Source organism: Scyliorhinus torazame, chromosome 16, assembly GCF_047496885.1.
Source record: "Scyliorhinus torazame isolate Kashiwa2021f chromosome 16, sScyTor2.1, whole genome shotgun sequence".
NCBI lineage: Eukaryota > Metazoa > Chordata > Chondrichthyes > Carcharhiniformes > Scyliorhinidae > Scyliorhinus > Scyliorhinus torazame.
The window spans coordinates 99,823,377-99,846,030 of NC_092722.1; positions in this window are offsets into that span (position 1 = coordinate 99,823,377).

The window sequence follows — 22,654 nt, forward strand, 5'->3', positions numbered from 1 at the left end:
CTGAGAATCCCACTCCAGGTGTGAGACCCACTGTCCAGGTGTGAGACCCACTCTCCAGGTGTGAGTCCCACTCTCCAGCTGTGAGTCCCACTCTCCATGTATGATTCCCACTCTCCAGGTGTGAGTCCCACTCTCCAGGTGTGAGACCCACTCTCCAGGTGTGAGTCCTATTCTACTGATGTGATTTCTACTCTCCAGGTATGAATCCACTCTCCAGATGTGAATTCACTCTCCACAGGTGAGTCCCACTCTCCATGTGTGAGTCCCACTCTCCAGCTGTGAGTCCCACTCTCCAGCTGTGAGTCCCACTTTCGAGCTGTGAGTCCCACTCTCCAGGTGTGAGTCCCACTCTCCAGGTGTGTGTCCCACTCTCCAGGTGTGAGTCCCACTCTCCAGGTGTGAGTCCCACTCTCCAGGTGTGCGCCCCACTCTCCAGGTGTGAGCCCCACTCTCCAGGTGTGAGCCCCACTCTCCAGGTGTGAGTCCCATTCTCCTGATGTGAGTTCCACTCTGCAGGTGTGAATCCATATCCAGATGTGAGTTCACTCTCCACCTGTGAGCCCCATTCTCCAGGTATGAGTCCCAATCTCCAGGTGTGAGTCCCATTCTCCTGATGTGAGTTTCACTCTCCAGGGCAGTGTCCCACTCTCCAGGATAGTGTACACTCTCCATTTGTGAGTCCTGCACTGCAGATGTGAGTCCCGCTCTCTAGGTGTGAGTCCCATTCTCCAGGTGTGATTCCCACTCTCCAGGTGTGAGTCCCACTCTCCACGTCTGAGTCCACTCTCCAGGTCTGAGTCCAATCTCCAGGTCTGAGTCCACTCTCCAGGTCTGAGTCCATTCTCCAGGTCTGAGTCCATTCTCCAGGTCTGAGTCCACTCTCCAGTTGTGAGTCCACTCTCCAGGTCTGAGTCCACTCTCCCGGTCTGAGTCCCACTCTCCAGGCGTGAATGCCACTCTCCAGGCCTGAAACCCACTCTCCAGGCGTGAGTCCCACTCTCCTGGTGTGTCTCCACTCAAGGTGTGAATTCACTTCCCAGATGTGATTCCCACTCTCCAGCTGAGAATCCCACTCTCCAGGTGTGAGTCCCACTCTCCAGGTGTGAGACCCACTCTCCAGGTGTGAGACCCACTCTCCAGGTGTGAGTCCCACTCTCCAGGTGTGAGTCCCACTCTCCATGTATGATTCCCACTCTCCAGGTGTGAGTCCCACTCTCCAGGTGTGAGAACCACTCTCCAGGTGTGAGTCCACTCTCCAGGTCTGAGTCCACTCTCCAGGTCTGAGTCCACTCTCCAGGTCTGAGTCCCACTCTCCAGGCGTGAATGCCACTCTCCAGGCCTGAAACCCACTCTCCAGGTTTGAGACCCACTCTCCAGGTGTGAGACCCACTCTCCAGGTGTGAGTCCCACTCTCCAGGTGTGAGTCCCACTCTCCATGTATGATTCCCACTCTCCAGGTGTGAGTCCCACTCTCCAGGTCTGAGTCCACTCTCCAGGTCTGAGTCCACTCTCCAGGTCTGAGTCCACTCTCCAGGTCTGAGTCCACTCTCCAGGTCTGAGTCCACTCTCCAGGTCTGAGTCCCACTCTCCAGGCGTGAATGCCACTCTCCAGGCCTGAAACCCACTCTCCAGGCGTGAGTCCCACTCTCCTGGTGTGTCTCCACTCCAGGTGTGAATTCACTTCCAGATGTGATTCCCACTCTCCAGCTGAGAATCCCACTCTCCAGGTGTGAGTCCCACACTCCAGGCGTGAATGCCACGCTCCAGGCCGGAAACCCACTCTCCAAGCGTGAGTCCCACTCTCCAGGCGTGAGTCCCACTCTCCTGGTCTGTCTCCACTCCAGGTGTGAATTCACTTCCCAGGTGTGAGTCCCACTCTCCAGGTGTGAGTCCCACTCTCCAGGTGTGAGTCCCACTCTCCAGGTGTGAGTCCCACTCTCCAGGTGTGAGACCCACTCTCCAGGTGTGAGACCAACTCTCCAGGTGTGAGTCCCACTCTCCAGGTGTGAGTCCCACTCTCCAGGTGTGAGTCCCACTCTCCCGGTGTGAGTCCCACTCTCCAGGTGTGAGTCCCACTCTCCATGTATGATTCCCACTCTCCAGGTGTGAGTCCCACTCTCCAGGTGTGAGTCCCACTCTCCAGGTGTGAGACCCACTCTCCAGGTGTGAGTCCTATTCTCCTGATGTGATTTCTACTCTCCAGGTATGAATCCACTCTCCAGATGTGAATTCACTCTCCACAGGTGAGTCCCACTCTCCAGATGTGAGTCCCACTCTCCAGGTGTGAGTCCCACTCTCCAGGTGTGAGTCCCATTCTCCAGGTGTGAGTCCCACTCTCCAGGTGTGAGTCCCACTCTCCAGGTGTGATTCCCACTCTCCAGGTGTGACTCCCACTCTCCAGGTGTGAGTCCCACTCTCCAGGTGTGAGTCCCACTCTCCAGGTGTGAGTCCCACTCTCCAGGTGTGAGTCCCACACTCCATATGTGAGTCCCACTCTCCTAGTGTGTGTCCCACTCTCCAGATGTGAGTGCTGCTCTCTAGGTGTGAGTCCAATTCTCCAGGTGTGAGTCCCGCTCTCCAGATGTGAGTCCCCCTCTCTAGGTGTGTGTTCCATTCTCCAGGTGTGAGTCCATTCTCCAGGTGTGAGTCCACTCTCCAGGTCTGAGTCCACTCTCCAGGTCTGAGTCCACTCTCCAGGTCTGAGTCCACTCTCCAGGTCTGAGTCCACTCTCCAGGTCTGAGTCCACTCTCCAGGTCTGAGTCCACTCTCCAGGTCTGAGTCCACTCTCCAGGTCTGAGTCCACTCTCCAGGTGTGAGTCCCACTCTCCAGGTCTGAGTCCACTCTCCAGGTCTGAGTCCACTCTCCAGGTCTGAGTCCACTCTCCAGGTCTGAGTCCACTCTCCAGGTCTGAGTCCACTCTCCAGGTCTGAGTCCACTCTCCAGGTCTGAGTCCACTCTCCATGTCTGAGTCCACTCTACAGGCGTGAGCCCACTCTACAGGCGTGAGTCCCACACTACAGGCGTGAGTCCCACTCTCCAGGCGTGAATACCACTCTCCAGGCCTGAAACCCACTCTCCAGGCGTGAGTCCCACTCTCCTGGTGTGTCTCCACTCCAGGTGTGAATTCACTTCCCAGATGTGATTCCCACTCTCCAGCTGAGAATCCCACTCCAGGTGTGAGACCCACTGTCCAGGTGTGAGACCCACTCTCCAGGTGTGAGTCCCACTCTCCAGCTGTGAGTCCCACTCTCCATGTATGATTCCCACTCTCCAGGTGTGAGTCCCACTCTCCAGGTGTGAGACCCACTCTCCAGGTGTGAGTCCTATTCTCCTGATGTGATTTCTACTCCCCAGGTATGAATCCCCTCTCCAGATGTGAATTCACTCTCCACAGGTGAGTCCCACTCTCCATGTGTGAGTCCCACTCTCCAGGCGTGAATGCCACTCTCCAGGCCGGAAACCCACTCTCCAGGCGTGAGTCCCACTCTCCAGGCGTGAGTCCCACTCTCCAGGTGTGAGTCCCACTCTCCAGGTGTGAGTCCCACTCTCCAGGTGTGAGTCCCACTCTCCAGGTGTGAGTCCCACTCTTCATGTGTGAGTCCCACACTCCATATGTGAGTCCCACTCTCCTAGTGTGTGTCCCACTCTCCAGATGTGAGTGCCGCTCTCTAGGTGTGAGTCCAATTCTCCAGGTGTGAGTCCCTCTCTCCAGATGTGAGTCCCCCTCTCTAGGTGTGTGTTCCATTCTCCAGGTGTGAGTCCACTCTCCAGGTCTGAGTCCACGCTCCAGGTCTGTGTCCACTCTCCAGGTCTGAGTCCACTCTCCAGGTCTGAGTCCCACTCTCCAGGTCTGAGTCCACTCTCCAGGTCTGAGTCCACTCTCCAGGTCTGAGTCCACTCTCCAGGTCTGAGTCCACTCTCCAGGTCTGAGTCCACTCTCCAGGTCTGAGTCCACTCTCCAGGTCTGAGTCCACTCTCCAGATCTGAGTCCACTCTCCATGTCTGAGTCCACTCTACAGGCGTGAGTCCACTCTACAGGCGTGAGTCCCACTCTACAGGCGTGAGTCCCACTCTCCAGGCGTGAATGCCACTCTCCAGGCCTGAAACCCACTCTCCAGGCGTGGGTCCCACTCTCCAGGTGTGTCTCCACTCCAGATGTGATTCCCACTCTCCAGCTGAGAATCCCACTCTCGAGGTGTGATTCCCACTCTCCAGGTGTGAGACCCACTCTCCAGGTGTGAGACCCACTCTCCAGGTGTGAGTCCCACTCTCCATGTATGATTCCCACTCTCCAGGTGTGAGTCCCACTCTCCAGGTGTGAGACCCACTCTCCAGGTGTGTGTCCTATTCTCCTGATGTGATTTCTACTCTCCAGGTATGAATCCACTCTCCAGATGTGAATTCACTCTCCACAGGTGAGTCCCACTCTCCATGTGTGAGTCCCACTCTCCAGGCGTGAATGCCACTCTCCAGGCCGGAAACCCACTCTCCAGGCGTGAGTCCCACTCTCCAGGCGTGAGTCCCACTCTCCTGGTGTGTCTCCACTCCAGGTGTGAATTCACTTCCCAGATGTGATTCCCACTCTCCAGGTGTGAGTCCCACTCTCCAGGTGTGAGACCCACTCTCCAGGTGTGAGAACCACTCTCCAGGTGTGAGACCCACTCTCCAGATGTGAGTCCCACTCTCCAGGTGTGAGTCCCACTCTCCAGGTGTGAGTCCCACTCTCCAGGTGTGAGTCCCACTCTCCAGGTGTGAGACCCACTCTCCAGGTGTGAGTCCTATTCTCCTGATGTGATTTCTACTCTCCAGGTATGAATCCACTCTCTAGATGTGAATTCACTCTCCACAGGTGAGTCCCACTCTCCACGTGTGAGTCCCACTCTCCAGGTGTGAGTCCCACTCTCCAGGTGTGAGTCCCACTCTCCAGGTGTGAGTCCCACTCTCCAGGTGTGAGTCCCACTCTCCAGGTGTGAGTCCCACACTCCATATGTGAGTCCCACACTCCATATGTGAGTCCCACTCTCATAGTGTGTGTCCCACTCTCCAGATGTGAGTGCCGCTCTCTAGGTGTGAGTCCAATTCTCCAGGTGTGAGTCCCGCTCTCCAGATGTGAGTCCCCCACTCCAGGTGTGTGTTCCATTCTCCAGGTGTGAGTCCATTCTCCAGGTGTGAGTCCACTCTCCAGGTCTGAGTCCACTCTCCAGGTCTGAGTCCACTCTCCAGGTCTGAGTCCACTCTCCAGGTCTGAGTCCACTCTCCAGGTCTGAGTCCACTCTCCAGGTCTGAGTCCACTCTCCAGGTCTGAGTCCACTCTCCAGGTCTGAGTCCACTCTCCAGGTCTGAGTCCACTCTCCAGGTCTGAGTCCACTCTCCAGGTCTGAGTCCACTCTCCAGGTGTGAGTCCCACTCTCCAGGTCTGAGTCCACTCTCCAGGTCTGAGTCCACTCTCCAGGTCTGAGTCCACTCTCCAGGTCTGAGTCCACTCTCCAGGTCTGAGTCCACTCTCCAGGTCTGAGTCCACCCTCCAGGTCTGAGTCCACTCTCCAGGTCTGAGTCCACTCTCCAGGTCTGAGTCCACTCTCCAGGTCTGAGTCCACTCTCCAGGTCTGAGTCCACTCTCCAGGTGTGAGTCCCACTCTCCAGGCGTGAGTCCCACTCTCCAGGCGTGAGTCCCACTCTCCAGGCGTGAGTCCCACTCTCCAGGCGTGAGTCCCAGTCTCCAGTCGTGAGTCCCAGTCTCCAGTCGTGAGTCCCACTCTCCAGGCGTGAGTCCCACTCTCCAGGCGTGAGTCCCACTCTCCAGGCCTGAAACCCAGTCTCCAGGCGTGAGTCCCACTCTCCTGGTGTGTCTCCACTCCAGATGTGATTCCCACTCTCCAGGTCTGAGTCCACTCTCCAGGTCTGAGTCCACTCTCCAGGTCTGAGTCCACTCTCCAGGTCTGAGTCCACTCTCCAGGTCTGAGTCCACTCTCCAGGTCTGAGTCCACTCTCCAGGTCTGAGTCCACTCTCCAGGTCTGAGTCCACTCTCCAGGTCTGAGTCCACTCTCCAGGTCTGAGTCCACTCTCAAGGTCTGAGTCCACTCTCCAGGTCTGAGTCCACTCTCCATGTCTGAGTCCACTCTACAGGCGTGAGTCCCACTCTCCAGGCGTGAGTCCCACTCTCCAGGCGTGAGTCCCACTCTCCAGGCGTGAATGCCACTCTCCAGGCCTGAAACCCGCTCTCGAGGCGTGAGTCCCACTCTCCAGGTGTGTCTCCACTCCAGATGTGATTCCCACTCTCCAGCTGAGAATCCCACTCTCGAGGTGTGATTCCCACTCTCCAGGTGTGAGACCCACTCTCCAGGTGTGAGACCCACTCTCCAGGTGTGAGTCCCACTCTCCATGTATGATTCCCACTCTCCAGGTGTGAGTCCCACTCTCCAAGTGTGAGACCCACTCTCCAGGTGTGAGTCCTATTCTCCTGATGTGATTTCTACTCTCCAGGTATGAATCCACTCTCCAGATGTGAATTCACTCTCCACAGGTGAGTCCCACTCTCCATGTGTGAGTCCCACTCTCCAGGCGTGAATGCCACTCTCCAGGCCGGAAACCCACTCTCCAGGCGTGAGTCCCACTCTCCAGGCGTGAGTCCCACTCTCCTGGTGTGTCTCCACTCCAGGTGTGAATTCACTTCCCAGATGTGATTCCCACTCTCCAGGTGTGAGTCCCACTCGCCAGGTGTGAGACCCACTCTCCAGGTGTGAGAACCACTCTCCAGGTGTGAGACCCACTCTCCAGATGTGAGTCCCACTCTCCAGGTGTGAGAACCACTCTCCAGGTGTGAGTCCCACTCTCCATGTATGATTCCCACTCTCCAGGTGTGAGTCCCACTCTCCAGGTGTGAGACCCACCCTCCAGGTGTGAGTCCTATTCTCCTGATGTGATTTCTACTCTCCAGGTATGAATCCACTCTCTAGATGTGAATTCACTCTCCACAGGTGAGTCCCACTCTCCACGTGTGAGTCCCACTCTCCACGTGTGAGTCCCACTCTCCAGGTGTGAGTCCCACTCTCCAGGTGTGAGTCCCACTCTCCAGGTCTGAGTCCACTCTCCAGGTCTGAGTCCACTCTCCAGGTCTGAGTCCACTCTCCAGGTCTGAGTCCACTCTCCAGGTCTGAGTCCACTCTCCAGGTCTGAGTCCACTCTCCAGGTCTGAGTCCACTCTCCAGGTCTGAGTCCACTCTCCAGGTCTGAGTCCTCTCTCCAGGCGTGAGTCCACTCTCCAGGCGTGAGTCCCACTCTCCAGGCGTGAGTCCCACTCTCCAGGCGTGAGTCCCACTCTCCAGGCGTGAGTCCCACTCTCCAGGCGTGAGTCCCAGTCTCCAGTCGTGAGTCCCAGTCTCCAGTCGTGAGTCCCACTCTCCAGGCGTGAGTCCCACTCTCCAGGCCTGAAACCCAGTCTCCAGGCGTGAGTCCCACTCTCCTGGTGTGTCTCCACTCCAGATGTGATTCCCACTCTCCAGGTCTGAGTCCACTCTCCAGGTCTGAGTCCACTCTCCAGGTCTGAGTCCACTCTCCAGGTCTGAGTCCACTCTCCAGGTCTGAGTCCACTCTCCATGTCTGAGTCCACTCTACAGGCGTGAGTCCACTCTACAGGCGTGAGTCCCACTCTCCAGGCGTGAGTCCCACTCTCCAGGCGTGAATGCCATTCTCCAGGCCTGAAACCCGCTCTCCAGGCGTGAATCCCACTCTCCTGGTGTGTCTCCACTCCAGATGTGATTCCCACTCTCCAGCTGAGAATCCCACTCTCGAGGTGTGAGTCCCACTCTCCAGGTGTGAGACCCACTCTCCAGGTGTGAGACCCACTCTCCAGGTGTGAGTCCCACTCTCCATGTAAGATTCCCACTCTCCAGGTGTGAGTCCCACTCTCCAGGTGTGAGACCCACTCTCCAGGTGTGAGTCCTATTCTCCTGATGTGATTTCTACTCTCCAGGTATGAATCCACTCTCCAGATGTGAATTCACTCTCCACAGGTGAGTCCCACTCTCCATGTGTGAGTCCCACTCTCCAGGCGTGAATGCCACTCTCCAGGCCGGAAACCCACTCTCCAGGCGTGAGTCCCACTCTCCTGGTGTGTCTCCACTCCAGGTGTGAATTCACTTCCCAGATGTGATTCCCACTCTCCAGGTGTGAGTCCCACTCTCCAGGTGTGAGACCCACTCTCCAGGTGTGAGACCCACTTTCCAGGTGTGAGTCCCACTCTCCAGGTGTGAGTCCCACTCTCCAGGTGTGAGTCCCACTCTCCAGGTGTGAGTCCCACTCTCAAGGTGTGAGTCCCACTCTCCATGTATGATTCCCACTCTCCAAGTGTGAGTCCCACTCTCCAGGTGTGAGACCCACTCTCCAGGTGTGAGTCCTATTCTCCTGATGTGATTTCTACTCTCCAGGTATGAATCCACTCTCCAGATGTGAATTCACTCTCCACCGGTGAGTCCCACTCTCCAGGTGTGAGTCCCACTCTCCAGGTGTGAGTCCCACTCTCCAGGTGTGAGTCCCACTCTCCATGTGTGAGTCCCACTCTCCATATGTGAGTCCCACTCTCCTAGTGTGTGTCCCACTCTCCAGATGTGAGTGCCGCTCTCTTGGTGTGAGTCCAATTCTCCAGGTGTGAGTCCCGCTCTCCAGATGTGAGTCCACCTCTCTAGGTGTGTGTTCCTTTCTCCAGGTGTGAGTCCATTCTCCAGGTCTGAGTCCACTCTCCAGGTCTGAGTCCACTCTCCAGGTCTGAGTCCACTCTCCAGGTCTGAGTCCACTCTCCAGGTCTGAGACCACTCTCCAGGTCTGAGTCCACTCTCCAGGTCTGAGTCCACTCTCCAGGTCTGAGTCCACTCTCCAGGTCTGAGTCCACTCTCCAGGTCTGAGTCCACTCTTCAGGTCTGAGTACACTCTCCAGGTGTGAGTCCCACTCTCCAGGTCTGAGTCCACTCTCCAGGTCTGAGTCCACTCTCCAGGTCTGAGTCCAATCTCCAGGTCTGAGTCCACTCTCCAGGTCTGAGTCCACTCTCCAGGTCTGAGTCCACTCTCCAGGTCTGAGTCCACTCTCCATGTCTGAGTCCACTCTCCAGGCGTGAGTCCACTCTACAGGCATGATTCCCACTCTCCAGGCGTGAGTCCCACTCTCCAGGCGTGATTCCCACTCTCCAGGCGTGAGTCCCACTCTCCAGGCGTGAGTCCCAGTCTCCAGTCGTGAGTCTCACTCTCCAGGCGTGAGTCCCACTCTTCAGGCGTGAGTCCCACTCTCCAGGCGTGAATGCCACTCTCCAGGCCTGAAACCCACTCTCCAGGCGTGAGTCCCACTCTCCTGGTGTGTCTCCACTCCAGATGTGATTCCCACTCTCCAGCTGAGAATCCCACTCTCGTGGTGTGAGTCCCACTCTCCTGGTGTGAGACCCACTCTCCAGGTGTGAGACCCACTCTCCAGTTGTGAGTCCCACTCTCCAGGTGTGAGTCCCACTCTCCATGTATGATTCCCACTCTCCAGGTGTGAGTCCCACTCTCCAGGTGTGAGACCCACTCGCCAGGTGTGAGTCCTATTCTCCTGATGTGATTTCTACTCTCCAGGTATGAATCCACTCTCCAGATGTGAATTCACTCTCCACAGGTGAGTCCCACTCTCCATGTGTGAGTCCCACTCTCCAGGTGTGAGTCCCACTCTCCAGGTGTGAGTCCCACTCTCCAGGTGTGAGTCCCACTCTCCTGGTGTGAGTCCCACTCTCCAGGCGTGACTCCCACTCTCCAGGTGTGACTCCCACTCTCCAGGTGTGAGTCCCACTCTCCAGGTGTGAGTCCCACTCTCCAGGTGTGAGTCCCACTTTCCAGGTGTGAGTCCCACTCTCCGTGTGTGAGTCCCACTCTCCATATGTGAGTCCCACTCTCCTAGTGTGTGTCCCACTCTCCAGATGTGAGTGCCGCTCTCTAGGTGTGAGTCCAATTCTCCAGGTGTGAGTCCCGCTCTCCAGATGTGAGTCCCCCTCTCTAGGTGTGTGTTCCATTCTCCAGGTGTGAGTCCATTCTCCAGGTGTGAGTCCACTCTCCAGGTCTGAGTCCACTCTCCAGGTCTGAGTCCACTCTCCAGGTCTGAGTCCAGTCTCCAGGTCTGAGTCCACTCTCCAGGTCTGAGTCCACTCTCCAGGTCTGAGTCCACTCTCCAGGTCTGAGTCCTCTCTCCAGGCGTGAGTCCACTCTCCAGGCGTGAGTCCCACTCTCCAGGCGTGAGTCCCACTCTCCAGGCGTGAGTCCCACTCTCCAGGCGTGAGTCCCACTCTCCAGGCGTGAGTCCCAGTCTCCAGTCGTGAGTCCCAGTCTCCAGTCGTGAGTCCCACTCTCCAGGCGTGAGTCCCACTCTCCAGGCGTGAGTCCCACACTCCAGGCCTGAAACCCAGTCTCCAGGCGTGAGTCCCACTCTCCTGGTGTGTCTCCACTCCAGATGTGATTCCCACTCTCCAGGTCTGAGTCCACTCTCCAGGTCTGAGTCCACTCTCCAGGTCTGAGTCCACTCTCCAGGTCTGAGTCCACTCTCCAGGTCTGAGTCCACTCTCCAGGTCTGAGTCCACTCTCCAGGTCTGAGTCCACTCTCCAGGTCTGAGTCCACTCTACAGGTCTGAGTCCACTCTCCAGGTCTGAGTCCACTCTCCAGGTCTGAGTCCACTCTCCAGGTCTGAGTCCACTCTCCAGGTCTGAGTCCACTCTCCATGTCTGAGTCCACTCTACAGGCGTGAGTCCACTCTACAGGCGTGAGTCCCACTCTCCAGGCGTGAGTCCCACTCTCCAGGCGTGAATGCCATTCTCCAGGCCTGAAACCCGCTCTCCAGGCGTGAGTCCCACTCTCCTGGTGTGTCTCCACTCCAGATGTGATTCCCACTCTCCAGCTGAGAATCCCACTCTCGAGGTGTGAGTCCCACTCTCCAGGTGTGAGACCCACTCTCCAGGTGTGAGACCCACTCTCCAGGTGTGAGTCCCACACTCCAGGTGTGAGTCCCACTCTCCATGTATGATTCCCACTCTCCAGGTGTGAGTCCCACTCTCCAGGTGTGAGACCCACTCTCCAGGTGTGAGTCCTATTCTCCTGATGTGATTTCTACTCTCCAGGTAGGAATCCACTCTCCAGATGTGAATTCACTCTCCACAGGTGAGTCCCACTCTCCATGTGTGAGTCCCACTCTCCAGGCGTGAATGCCACTCTCCAGGCCGGAAACCCACTCTCCAGGCGTGAGTCCCACTCTCCTGGTGTGTCTCCACTCCAGGTGTGAATTCACTTCCCAGATGTGATTCCCACTCTCCAGGTGTGAGTCCCACTCTCCAGGTGTGAGACCCACTCTCCAGGTGTGAGACCCACTTTCCAGGTGTGAGTCCCACTCTCCAGGTGTGAGTCCCACTCTCCAGGTGTGAGTCCCACTCTCCAGGTGTGAGTCCCACTCTCAAGGTGTGAGTCCCACTCTCCATGTATGATTCCCACTCTCCAAGTGTGAGTCCCACTCTCCAGGTGTGAGACCCACTCTCCAGGTGTGAGTCCTATTCTCCTGATGTGATTTCTACTCTCCAGGTATGAATCCACTCTCCAGATGTGAATTCACTCTCCACCGGTGAGTCCCACTCTCCAGGTGTGAGTCCCACTCTCCAGGTGTGAGTCCCACTCTCCAGGTGTGAGTCCCACTCTCCAGGTGTGAGTCCCACTCTCCAGGTGTGAGTCTCACTCTCCATGTGTGAGTCCCACTCTCCATATGTGAGTCCCACTCTCCTAGTGTGTGTCCCACTCTCCAGATGTGAGTGCCGCTCTCTAGGTGTGAGTCCAATTCTCCAGGTGTGAGTCCCGCTCTCCAGATGTGAGTCCCCCTCTCTAGGTGTGTGTTCCTTTCTCCAGGTGTGAGTCCATTCTCCAGGTCTGAGTCCACTCTCCAGGTCTGAGTCCACTCTCCAGGTCTGAGTCCACTCTCCAGGTCTGAGTCCACTCTCCAGGTCTGAGTCCACTCTCCAGGTCTGAGTCCACTCTCCAGGTCTGAGTCCACTCTCCAGGTCTGAGTCCACTCTCCAGGTCTGAGTCCACTCTCCAGGTCTGAGTACACTCTCCAGGTGTGAGTCCCACTCTCCAGGTCTGAGTCCACTCTCCAGGTCTGAGTCCACTCTCCAGGTCTGAGTCCAATCTCCAGGTCTGAGTCCACTCTCCAGGTCTGAGTCGACTCTCCATGTCTGAGTCCACTCTCCAGGTCTGAGTCCACTCTCCAGGTCTGAGTCCACTCTCCAGGTCTGAGTCCACTCTCCATGTCTGAGTCCACTCTCCAGGCGTGAGTCCACTCTACAGGCGTGATTCCCACTCTCCAGGCATGAGTCCCACTCTCCAGGCGTGAGTCCCACTCTCCAGGCGTGAGTCCCACTCTCCAGGCGTGAGTCCCAGTCTCCAGTCGTGAGTCCCACTCTCCAGGCGTGAGTCCCACTCTCCAGGCGTGAGTCCCACTCTCCAGGCGTGAATGCCACTCTCCAGGCCTGAAACCCACTCTCCAGGCGTGAGTCCCACTCTCCTGGTGTGTCTCCACTCCAGATGTGATTCCCACTCTCCAGCTGAGAATCCCACTCTCGTGGTGTGAGTCCCACTCTCCTGGTGTGAGACCCACTCTCCAGGTGTGAGACCCACTCTCCAGTTGTGAGTCCCACTCTCCAGGTGTGAGTCCCACTCTCCATGTATGATTCCCACTCTCCAGGTGTGAGTCCCACTCTCCAGGTGTGAGACCCACTCGCCAGGTGTGAGTCCTATTCTCCTGATGTGATTTCTACTCTCCAGGTATGAATCCACTCTCCAGATGTGAATTCACTCTCCACAGGTGAGTCCCACTCTCCATGTGTGAGTCCCACTCTCCAGGTGTGAGTCCCACTCTCCAGGTGTGAGTCCCACTCTCCAGGTGTGAGTCCCACTCTCCTGGTGTGAGTCCCACTCTCCAGGTGTGACTCCCACTCTCCAGGTGTGACTCCCACTCTCCAGGTGTGAGTCCCACTCTCCAGGTGTGAGTCCCACTCTCCAGGTGTGTGTCCCACTTTCCAGGTGTGAGTCCCACTCTCCGTGTGTGAGTCCCACTCTCCATATGTGAGTCCCACTCTCCTAGTGTGTGTCCCACTCTCCAGATGTGAGTGCCGCTCTCTAGGTGTGAGTCCAATTCTCCAGGTGTGAGTCCCGCTCTCCAGATGTCAGTCCCCCTCTCTAGGTGTGTGTTCCATTCTCCAGGTGTGAGTCCATTCTCCAGGTGTGAGTCCACTCTCCAGGTCTGAGTCCACTCTCCAGGTCTGAGTCCACTCTCCAGGTCTGAGTCCAGTCTCCAGGTCTGAGTCCACTCTCCAGGTCTGAGTCCACTCTCCAGGTCTGAGTCCACTCTCCAGGTCTGAGTCCTCTCTCCAGGCGTGAGTCCACTCTCCAGGCGTGAGTCCCACTCTCCAGGCGTGAGTCCCACTCTCCAGGCGTGAGTCCCACTCTCCAGGCGTGAGTCCCACTCTCCAGGCGTGAGTCCCACTCTCCAGGCGTGAGTCCCAGTCTCCAGTCGTGAGTCCCAGTCTCCAGTCGTGAGTCCCACTCTCCAGGCGTGAGTCCCACTCTCCAGGCGTGAGTCCCACTCTCCAGGCGTGAGTCCCACACTCCAGGCCTGAAACCCAGTCTCCAGGCGTGAGTCCCACTCTCCTGGTGTGTCTCCACTCCAGATGTGATTCCCACTCTCCAGGTCTGAGTCCACTCTCCAGGTCTGAGTCCACTCTCCAGGTCTGAGTCCACTCTCCAGGTCTGAGTCCACTCTCCAGGTCTGAGTCCACTCTCCAGGTCTGAGTCCACTCTCCAGGTCTGAGTCCACTCTCCAGGTCTGAGTCCACTCTCCAGGTCTGAGTCCACTCTCCAGGTCTGAGTCCACTCTCCAGGTCTGAGTCCACTCTCCATGTCTGAGTCCACTCTACAGGCGTGAGTCCACTCTACAGGCGTGAGTCCCACTCTCCAGGCGTGAGTCCCACTCTCCAGGCGTGAATGCCATTCTCCAGGCCTGAAACCCGCTCTCCAGGTGTGAGTCCCACTCTCCTGGTGTGTCTCCACTCCAGATGTGATTCCCACTCTCCAGCTGAGAATCCCACTCTCGAGGTGTGAGTCCCACTCTCCAGGTGTGAGACCTACTCTCCAGGTGTGAGACCCACTCTCCAGGTGTGAGTCCCACACTCCAGGTGTGAGTCCCACTCTCCATGTATGATTCCCACTCTCCAGGTGTGAGTCCCACTCTCCAGGTGTGAGACCCACTCTCCAGGTGTGAGTCCTATTCTCCTGATGTGATTTCTACTCTCCAGTTATGAAACCACTCTCCAGATGTGAATTCACTCTCCACAGGTGAGTCCCACTCTCCATGTGTGAGTCCCACTCTCCAGGCGTGAATGCCACTCTCCAGGCCGGAAACCCACTCTCCAGGCGTGAGTCCCACTCTCCTGGTGTGTCTCCATTCCAGGTGTGAATTTACTTCCCAGATGTGATTCCCACTCTCCAGGTGTGAGTCCCACTCTCCAGGTGTGAGACCCACTCTCCAGGTGTAAGACCCACTTTCCAGGTGTGAGTCCCACTCTCCAGGTGTGAGTCCCACTCTCCAGGTGTGAGTCCCACTCTCCAGGTGTGAGTCCCACTCTCAAGGTGTGAGTCCCACTCTCCATGTATGATTCCCACTCTCCAAGTGTGAGTCCCACTCTCCAGGTGTGAGACCCACTCTCCAGGTGTGAGTCCTATTCTCCTGATGTGATTTCTACTCTCCAGGTATGAATCCACTCTCCAGATGTGAATTCACTCTCCACCGGTGAGTCCCACTCTCCAGGTGTGAGTCCCACTCTCCAGGTGTGAGTCCCACTCTCCAGGTGTGAGTCCCACTCTCCAGGTGTGAGTCCCACTCTCCAGGTGTGAGTCTCACTCTCCATGTGTGAGTCCCACTCTCCATATGTGAGTCCCACTCTCCTAGTGTGTGTCCCACTCTCCAGATGTGAGTGCCGCTCTCTAGGTGTGAGTCCAATTCTCCAGGTGTGAGTCCCGCTCTCCAGATGTGAGTCCCCCTCTCTAGGTGTGTGTTCCTTTCTCCAGGTGTGAGTCCATTCTCCAGGTCTGAGTCCACTCTCCAGGTCTGAGTCCACTCTCCAGGTCTGAGTCCACTCTCCAGGTCTGAGTCCACTCTCCAGGTCTGAGTCCACTCTCCAGGTCTGAGTCCACTCTCCAGGTCTGAGTCCACTCTCCAGGTCTGAGTCCACTCTCCAGGTCTGAGTCCACTCTCCAGGTCTGAGTACACTCTCCAGGTGTGAGTCCCACTCTCCAGGTCTGAGTCCACTCTCCAGGTCTGAGTCCACTCTCCAGGTCTGAGTCCAATCTCCAGGTCTGAGTCCACTCTCCATGTCTGAGTCCACTCTACAGGCGTGAGTCCACTCTACAGGCGTGAGTCCCACTCTCCAGGCGTGAGTCCCACTCTCCAGGCGTGAATGCCATTCTCCAGGCCTGAAACCCGCTCTCCAGGCGTGAGTCCCACTCTCCTGGTGTGTCTCCACTCCAGATGTGATTCCCACTCTCCAGCTGAGAATCCCACTCTCGAGGTGTGAGTCCCACTCTCCAGGTGTGAGACCCACTCTCCAGGTGTGAGACCCACTCTCCAGGTGTGAGTCCCACACTCCAGGTGTGAGTCCCACTCTCCATGTATGATTCCCACTCTCCAGGTGTGAGTCCCACTCTCCAGGTGTGAGACCCACTCTCCAGGTGTGAGTCCTATTCTCCTGATGTGATTTCTACTCTCCAGTTATGAAACCACTCTCCAGATGTGAATTCACTCTCCACAGGTGAGTCCCACTCTCCATGTGTGAGTCCCACTCTCCAGGCGTGAATGCCACTCTCCAGGCCGGAAACCCACTCTCCAGGCGTGAGTCCCACTCTCCTGGTGTGTCTCCACTCCAGGTGTGAATTTACTTCCCAGATGTGATTCCCACTCTCCAGGTGTGAGTCCCACTCTCCAGATGTGAGACCCACTCTCCAGGTGTAAGACCCACTTTCCAGGTGTGAGTCCCACTCTCCAGGTGTGAGTCCCACTCTCCAGGTGTGAGTCCCACTCTCCAGGTGTGAGTCCCACTCTCAAGGTGTGAGTCCCACTCTCCATGTATGATTCCCACTCTCCAAGTGTGAGTCCCACTCTCCAGGTGTGAGACCCACTCTCCAGGTGTGAGTCCTATTCTCCTGATGTGATTTCTACTCTCCAGGTATGAATCCACTCTCCAGATGTGAATTCACTCTCCACCGGTGAGTCCCACTCTCCAGGTGTGAGTCCCACTCTCCAGGTGTGAGTCCCACTCTCCAGGTGTGAGTCCCACTCTCCAGGTGTGAGTCCCACTCTCCAGGTGTGAGTCCCACTCTCCAGGTGTGAGTCTCACTCTCCATGTGTGAGTCCCACTCTCCATATGTGAGTCCCACTCTCCTAGTGTGTGTCCCACTCTCCAGATGTGAGTGCCGCTCTCTAGGTGTGAGTCCAATTCTCCAGGTGTGAGTCCCGCTCTCCAGATGTGAGTCCCCCTCTCTAGGTGTGTGTTCCTTTCTCCAGGTGTGAGTCCATTCTCCAGGTCTGAGTCCACTCTCCAGGTCTGAGTCCACTCTCCAGGTCTGAGTCCACTCTCCAGGTCTGAGTCCACTCTCCAGGTCTGAGTCCAGTCTCCAGGTCTGAGTCCACTCTCCAGGTCTGAGTCCACTCTCCAGGTCTGAGTCCACTCTCCAGGTCTGAGTCCTCTCTCCAGGCGTGAGTCCACTCTCCAGGCGTGAGTCCCACTCTCCAGGCGTGAGTCCCACTCTCCAGGCGTGAGTCCCACTCTCCAGGCGTGAGTCCCACTCTCCAGGCGTGAGTCCCACTCTCCAGGCGTGAGTCCCAGTCTCCAGTCGTGAGTCCCAGTCTCCAGTCGTGAGTCCCACTCTCCAGGCGTGAGTCCCACTCTCCAGGCGTGAGTCCCACTCTCCAGGCGTGAGTCCCACACTCCAGGCCTGAAACCCAGTCTCCAGGCGTGAGTCCCACTCTCCTGGTGTGTCTCCACTCCAGATGTGATTCCCACTCTCCAGGTCTGAGTCCACTCTCCAGGTCTGAGTCCACTCTCCAGGTCTGAGTCCACTCTCCAGGTCTGAGTCCACTCTCCAGGTCTGAGTCCACTCTCCAGGTCTGAGTCCACTCTCCAGGTCTGAGTCCACTCTCCAGGTCTGAGTCCACTCTCCAGGTCTGAGTCCACTCTCCAGGTCTGAGTCCACTCTCCAGGTCTGAGTCCACTCTCCATGTCTGAGTCCACTCTACAGGCGTGAGTCCACTCTACAGGCGTGAGTCCCACTCTCCAGGCGTGAGTCCCACTCTCCAGGCGTGAATGCCATTCTCCAGGCCTGAAACCCGCTCTCCAGGTGTGAGTCCCACTCTCCTGGTGTGTCTCCACTCCAGATGTGATTCCCACTCTCCAGCTGAGAATCCCACTCTCGAGGTGTGAGTCCCACTCTCCAGGTGTGAGACCTACTCTCCAGGTGTGAGACCCACTCTCCAGGTGTGAGTCCCACACTCCAGGTGTGAGTCCCACTCTCCATGTATGATTCCCACTCTCCAGGTGTGAGTCCCACTCTCCAGGTGTGAGACCCACTCTCCAGGTGTGAGTCCTATTCTCCTGATGTGATTTCTACTCTCCAGTTATGAAACCACTCTCCAGATGTGAATTCACTCTCCACAGGTGAGTCCCACTCTCCATGTGTGAGTCCCACTCTCCAGGCGTGAATGCCACTCTCCAGGCCGGAAACCCACTCTCCAGGCGTGAGTCCCACTCTCCTGGTGTGTCTCCATTCCAGGTGTGAATTTACTTCCCAGATGTGATTCCCACTCTCCAGGTGTGAGTCCCACTCTCCAGGTGTGAGACCCACTCTCCAGGTGTAAGACCCACTTTCCAGGTGTGAGTCCCACTCTCCAGGTGTGAGTCCCACTCTCCAGGTGTGAGTCCCACTCTCCAGGTGTGAGTCCCACTCTCAAGGTGTGAGTCCCACTCTCCATGTATGATTCCCACTCTCCAAGTGTGAGTCCCACTCTCCAGGTGTGAGACCCACTCTCCAGGTGTGAGTCCTATTCTCCTGATGTGATTTCTACTCTCCAGGTATGAATCCACTCTCCAGATGTGAATTCACTCTCCACCGGTGAGTCCCACTCTCCAGGTGTGAGTCCCACTCTCCAGGTGTGAGTCCCACTCTCCAGGTGTGAGTCCCACTCTCCAGGTGTGAGTCCCACTCTCCAGGTGTGAGTCTCACTCTCCATGTGTGAGTCCCACTCTCCATATGTGAGTCCCACTCTCCTAGTGTGTGTCCCACTCTCCAGATGTGAGTGCCGCTCTCTAGGTGTGAGTCCAATTCTCCAGGTGTGAGTCCCGCTCTCCAGATGTGAGTCCCCCTCTCTAGGTGTGTGTTCCTTTCTCCAGGTGTGAGTCCATTCTCCAGGTCTGAGTCCACTCTCCAGGTCTGAGTCCACTCTCCAGGTCTGAGTCCACTCTCCAGGTCTGAGTCCACTCTCCAGGTCTGAGTCCACTCTCCAGGTCTGAGTCCACTCTCCAGGTCTGAGTCCACTCTCCAGGTCTGAGTCCACTCTCCAGGTCTGAGTCCACTCTCCAGGTCTGAGTACACTCTCCAGGTGTGAGTCCCACTCTCCAGGTCTGAGTCCACTCTCCAGGTCTGAGTCCACTCTCCAGGTCTGAGTCCAATCTCCAGGTCTGAGTCCACTCTCCATGTCTGAGTCCACTCTACAGGCGTGAGTCCACTCTACAGGCGTGAGTCCCACTCTCCAGGCGTGAGTCCCACTCTCCAGGCGTGAATGCCATTCTCCAGGCCTGAAACCCGCTCTCCAGGCGTGAGTCCCACTCTCCTGGTGTGTCTCCACTCCAGATGTGATTCCCACTCTCCAGCTGAGAATCCCACTCTCGAGGTGTGAGTCCCACTCTCCAGGTGTGAGACCCACTCTCCAGGTGTGAGACCCACTCTCCAGGTGTGAGTCCCACACTCCAGGTGTGAGTCCCACTCTCCATGTATGATTCCCACTCTCCAGGTGTGAGTCCCACTCTCCAGGTGTGAGACCCACTCTCCAGGTGTGAGTCCTATTCTCCTGATGTGATTTCTACTCTCCAGTTATGAAACCACTCTCCAGATGTGAATTCACTCTCCACAGGTGAGTCCCACTCTCCATGTGTGAGTCCCACTCTCCAGGCGTGAATGCCACTCTCCAGGCCGGAAACCCACTCTCCAGGCGTGAGTCCCACTCTCCTGGTGTGTCTCCACTCCAGGTGTGAATTTACTTCCCAGATGTGATTCCCACTCTCCAGGTGTGAGTCCCACTCTCCAGATGTGAGACCCACTCTCCAGGTGTAAGACCCACTTTCCAGGTGTGAGTCCCACTCTCCAGGTGTGAGTCCCACTCTCCAGGTGTGAGTCCCACTCTCCAGGTGTGAGTCCCACTCTCAAGGTGTGAGTCCCACTCTCCATGTATGATTCCCACTCTCCAAGTGTGAGTCCCACTCTCCAGGTGTGAGACCCACTCTCCAGGTGTGAGTCCTATTCTCCTGATGTGATTTCTACTCTCCAGGTATGAATCCACTCTCCAGATGTGAATTCACTCTCCACCGGTGAGTCCCACTCTCCAGGTGTGAGTCCCACTCTCCAGGTGTGAGTCCCACTCTCCAGGTGTGAGTCCCACTCTCCAGGTGTGAGTCCCACTCTCCAGGTGTGAGTCCCACTCTCCAGGTGTGAGTCTCACTCTCCATGTGTGAGTCCCACTCTCCATATGTGAGTCCCACTCTCCTAGTGTGTGTCCCACTCTCCAGATGTGAGTGCCGCTCTCTAGGTGTGAGTCCAATTCTCCAGGTGTGAGTCCCGCTCTCCAGATGTGAGTCCCCCTCTCTAGGTGTGTGTTCCTTTCTCCAGGTGTGAGTCCATTCTCCAGGTCTGAGTCCACTCTCCAGGTCTGAGTCCACTCTCCAGGTCTGAGTCCACTCTCCAGGTCTGAGTCCACTCTCCAGGTCTGAGTCCACTCTCCAGGTCTGAGTCCACTCTCCAGGTCTGAGTCCACTCTCCAGGTCTGAGTCCACTCTCCAGGTCTGAGTCCACTCTCCAGGTCTGAGTACACTCTCCAGGTGTGAGTCCCACTCTCCAGGTCTGAGTCCACTCTCCAGGTCTGAGTCCAATCTCCAGGTCTGAGTCCACTCTCCAGGTCTGAGTCCACTCTCCAGGTCTGAGTCCACTCTCCAGGTCTGAGTCCACTCTCCAGGTCTGAGTCCACTCTCCAGGTCTGAGTCCACTCTCCATGTCTGAGTCCACTCTCCAGGCGTGAGTCCACTCTACAGGCGTGATTCCCACTCTCCAGGCGTGAGTCCCACTCTCCAGGCGTGAGTCCCACTCTCCAGGCGTGAGTCCCACTCTCCAGGCGTGAGTCCCAGTCTCCAGTCGTGAGTCCCACTCTCCAGGCGTGAGTCCCACTCTCCAGGCGTGAGTCCCACTCTCCAGGTGTGAGACCCACTCTCCAGGTGTGAGACCCACTTTCCAGGTGTGAGTCCCACTCTCCAGGTGTGAGTCCCACTCTCCAGGTGTGAGTCCCACTCTCCAGGTGTGAGTCCCACTCTCAAGGTGTGAGTCCCACTCTCCATGTATGATTCCCACTCTCCAGGTGTGAGTCCCACTCTCCAGGTGTGAGACCCACTCTCCAGGTGTGAGTCCTATTCTCCTGATGTGATTTCTACTCTCCAGTTATGAAACCACTCTCCAGATGTGAATTCACTCTCCACAGGTGAGTCCCACTCTCCATGTGTGAGTCCCACTCTCCAGGCGTGAATGCCACTCTCCAGGCCGGAAACCCACTCTCCAGGCGTGAGTCCCACTCTCCTGGTGTGTCTCCACTCCAGGTGTGAATTTACTTCCCAGATGTGATTCCCACTCTCCAGGTGTGAGTCCCACTCTCCAGGTGTGAGACCCACTCTCCAGGTGTAAGACCCACTTTCCAGGTGTGAGTCCCACTCTCCAGGTGTGAGTCCCACTCTCCAGGTGTGAGTCCCACTCTCCAGGTGTGAGTCCCACTCTCAAGGTGTGAGTCCCACTCTCCATGTATGATTCCCACTCTCCAAGTGTGAGTCCCACTCTCCAGGTGTGAGACCCACTCTCCAGGTGTGAGTCCTATTCTCCTGATGTGATTTCTACTCTCCAGGTATGAATCCACTCTCCAGATGTGAATTCACTCTCCACCGGTGAGTCCCACTCTCCAGGTGTGAGTCCCACTCTCCAGGTGTGAGTCCCACTCTCCAGGTGTGAGTCCCACTCTCCAGGTGTGAGTCCCACTCTCCAGGTGTGAGTCCCACTCTCCAGGTGTGAGTCTCACTCTCCATGTGTGAGTCCCACTCTCCATATGTGAGTCCCACTCTCCTAGTGTGTGTCCCACTCTCCAGATGTGAGTGCCGCTCTCTAGGTGTGAGTCCAATTCTCCAGGTGTGAGTCCCGCTCTCCAGATGTGAGTCCCCCTCTCTAGGTGTGTGTTCCTTTCTCCAGGTGTGAGTCCATTCTCCAGGTCTGAGTCCACTCTCCAGGTCTGAGTCCACTCTCCAGGTCTGAGTCCACTCTCCAGGTCTGAGTCCACTCTCCAGGTCTGAGTCCACTCTCCAGGTCTGAGTCCACTCTCCAGGTCTGAGTCCACTCTCCAGGTCTGAGTCCACTCTCCAGGTCTGAGTCCACTCTCCAGGTCTGAGTACACTCTCCAGGTGTGAGTCCCACTCTCCAGGTCTGAGTCCACTCTCCAGGTCTGAGTCCAATCTCCAGGTCTGAGTCCACTCTCCAGGTCTGAGTCCACTCTCCAGGTCTGAGTCCACTCTCCAGGTCTGAGTCCACTCTCCAGGTCTGAGTCCACTCTCCAGGTCTGAGTCCACTCTCCATGTCTGAGTCCACTCTCCAGGCGTGAGTCCACTCTACAGGCGTGATTCCCACTCTCCAGGCGTGAGTCCCACTCTCCAGGCGTGAGTCCCACTCTCCAGGCGTGAGTCCCACTCTCCAGGCGTGAGTCCCAGTCTCCAGTCGTGAGTCCCACTCTCCAGGCGTGAGTCCCACTCTCCAGGCGTGAGTCCCACTCTCCAGGTGTGAGACCCACTCTCCAGGTGTGAGACCCACTTTCCAGGTGTGAGTCCCACTCTCCAGGTGTGAGTCCCACTCTCCAGGTGTGAGTCCCACTCTCCAGGTGTGAGTCCCACTCTCAAGGTGTGAGTCCCACTCTCCATGTATGATTCCCACTCTCCAAGTGTGAGTCCCACTCTCCAGGTGTGAGACCCACTCTCCAGGTGTGAGTCCTATTCTCCTGATGTGATTTCTACTCTCCAGGTATGAATCCACTCTCCAGATGTGAATTCACTCTCCACCGGTGAGTCCCACTCTCCAGGTGTGAGTCCCACTCTCCAGGTGTGAGTCCCACTCTCCAGGTGTGAGTCCCACTCTCCAGGTGTGAGTCCCACTCTCCATGTGTGAGTCCCACTCTCCATATGTGAGTCCCACTCTCCTAGTGTGTGTCCCACTCTCCAGATGTGAGTGCCGCTCTCTTGGTGTGAGTCCAATTCTCCAGGT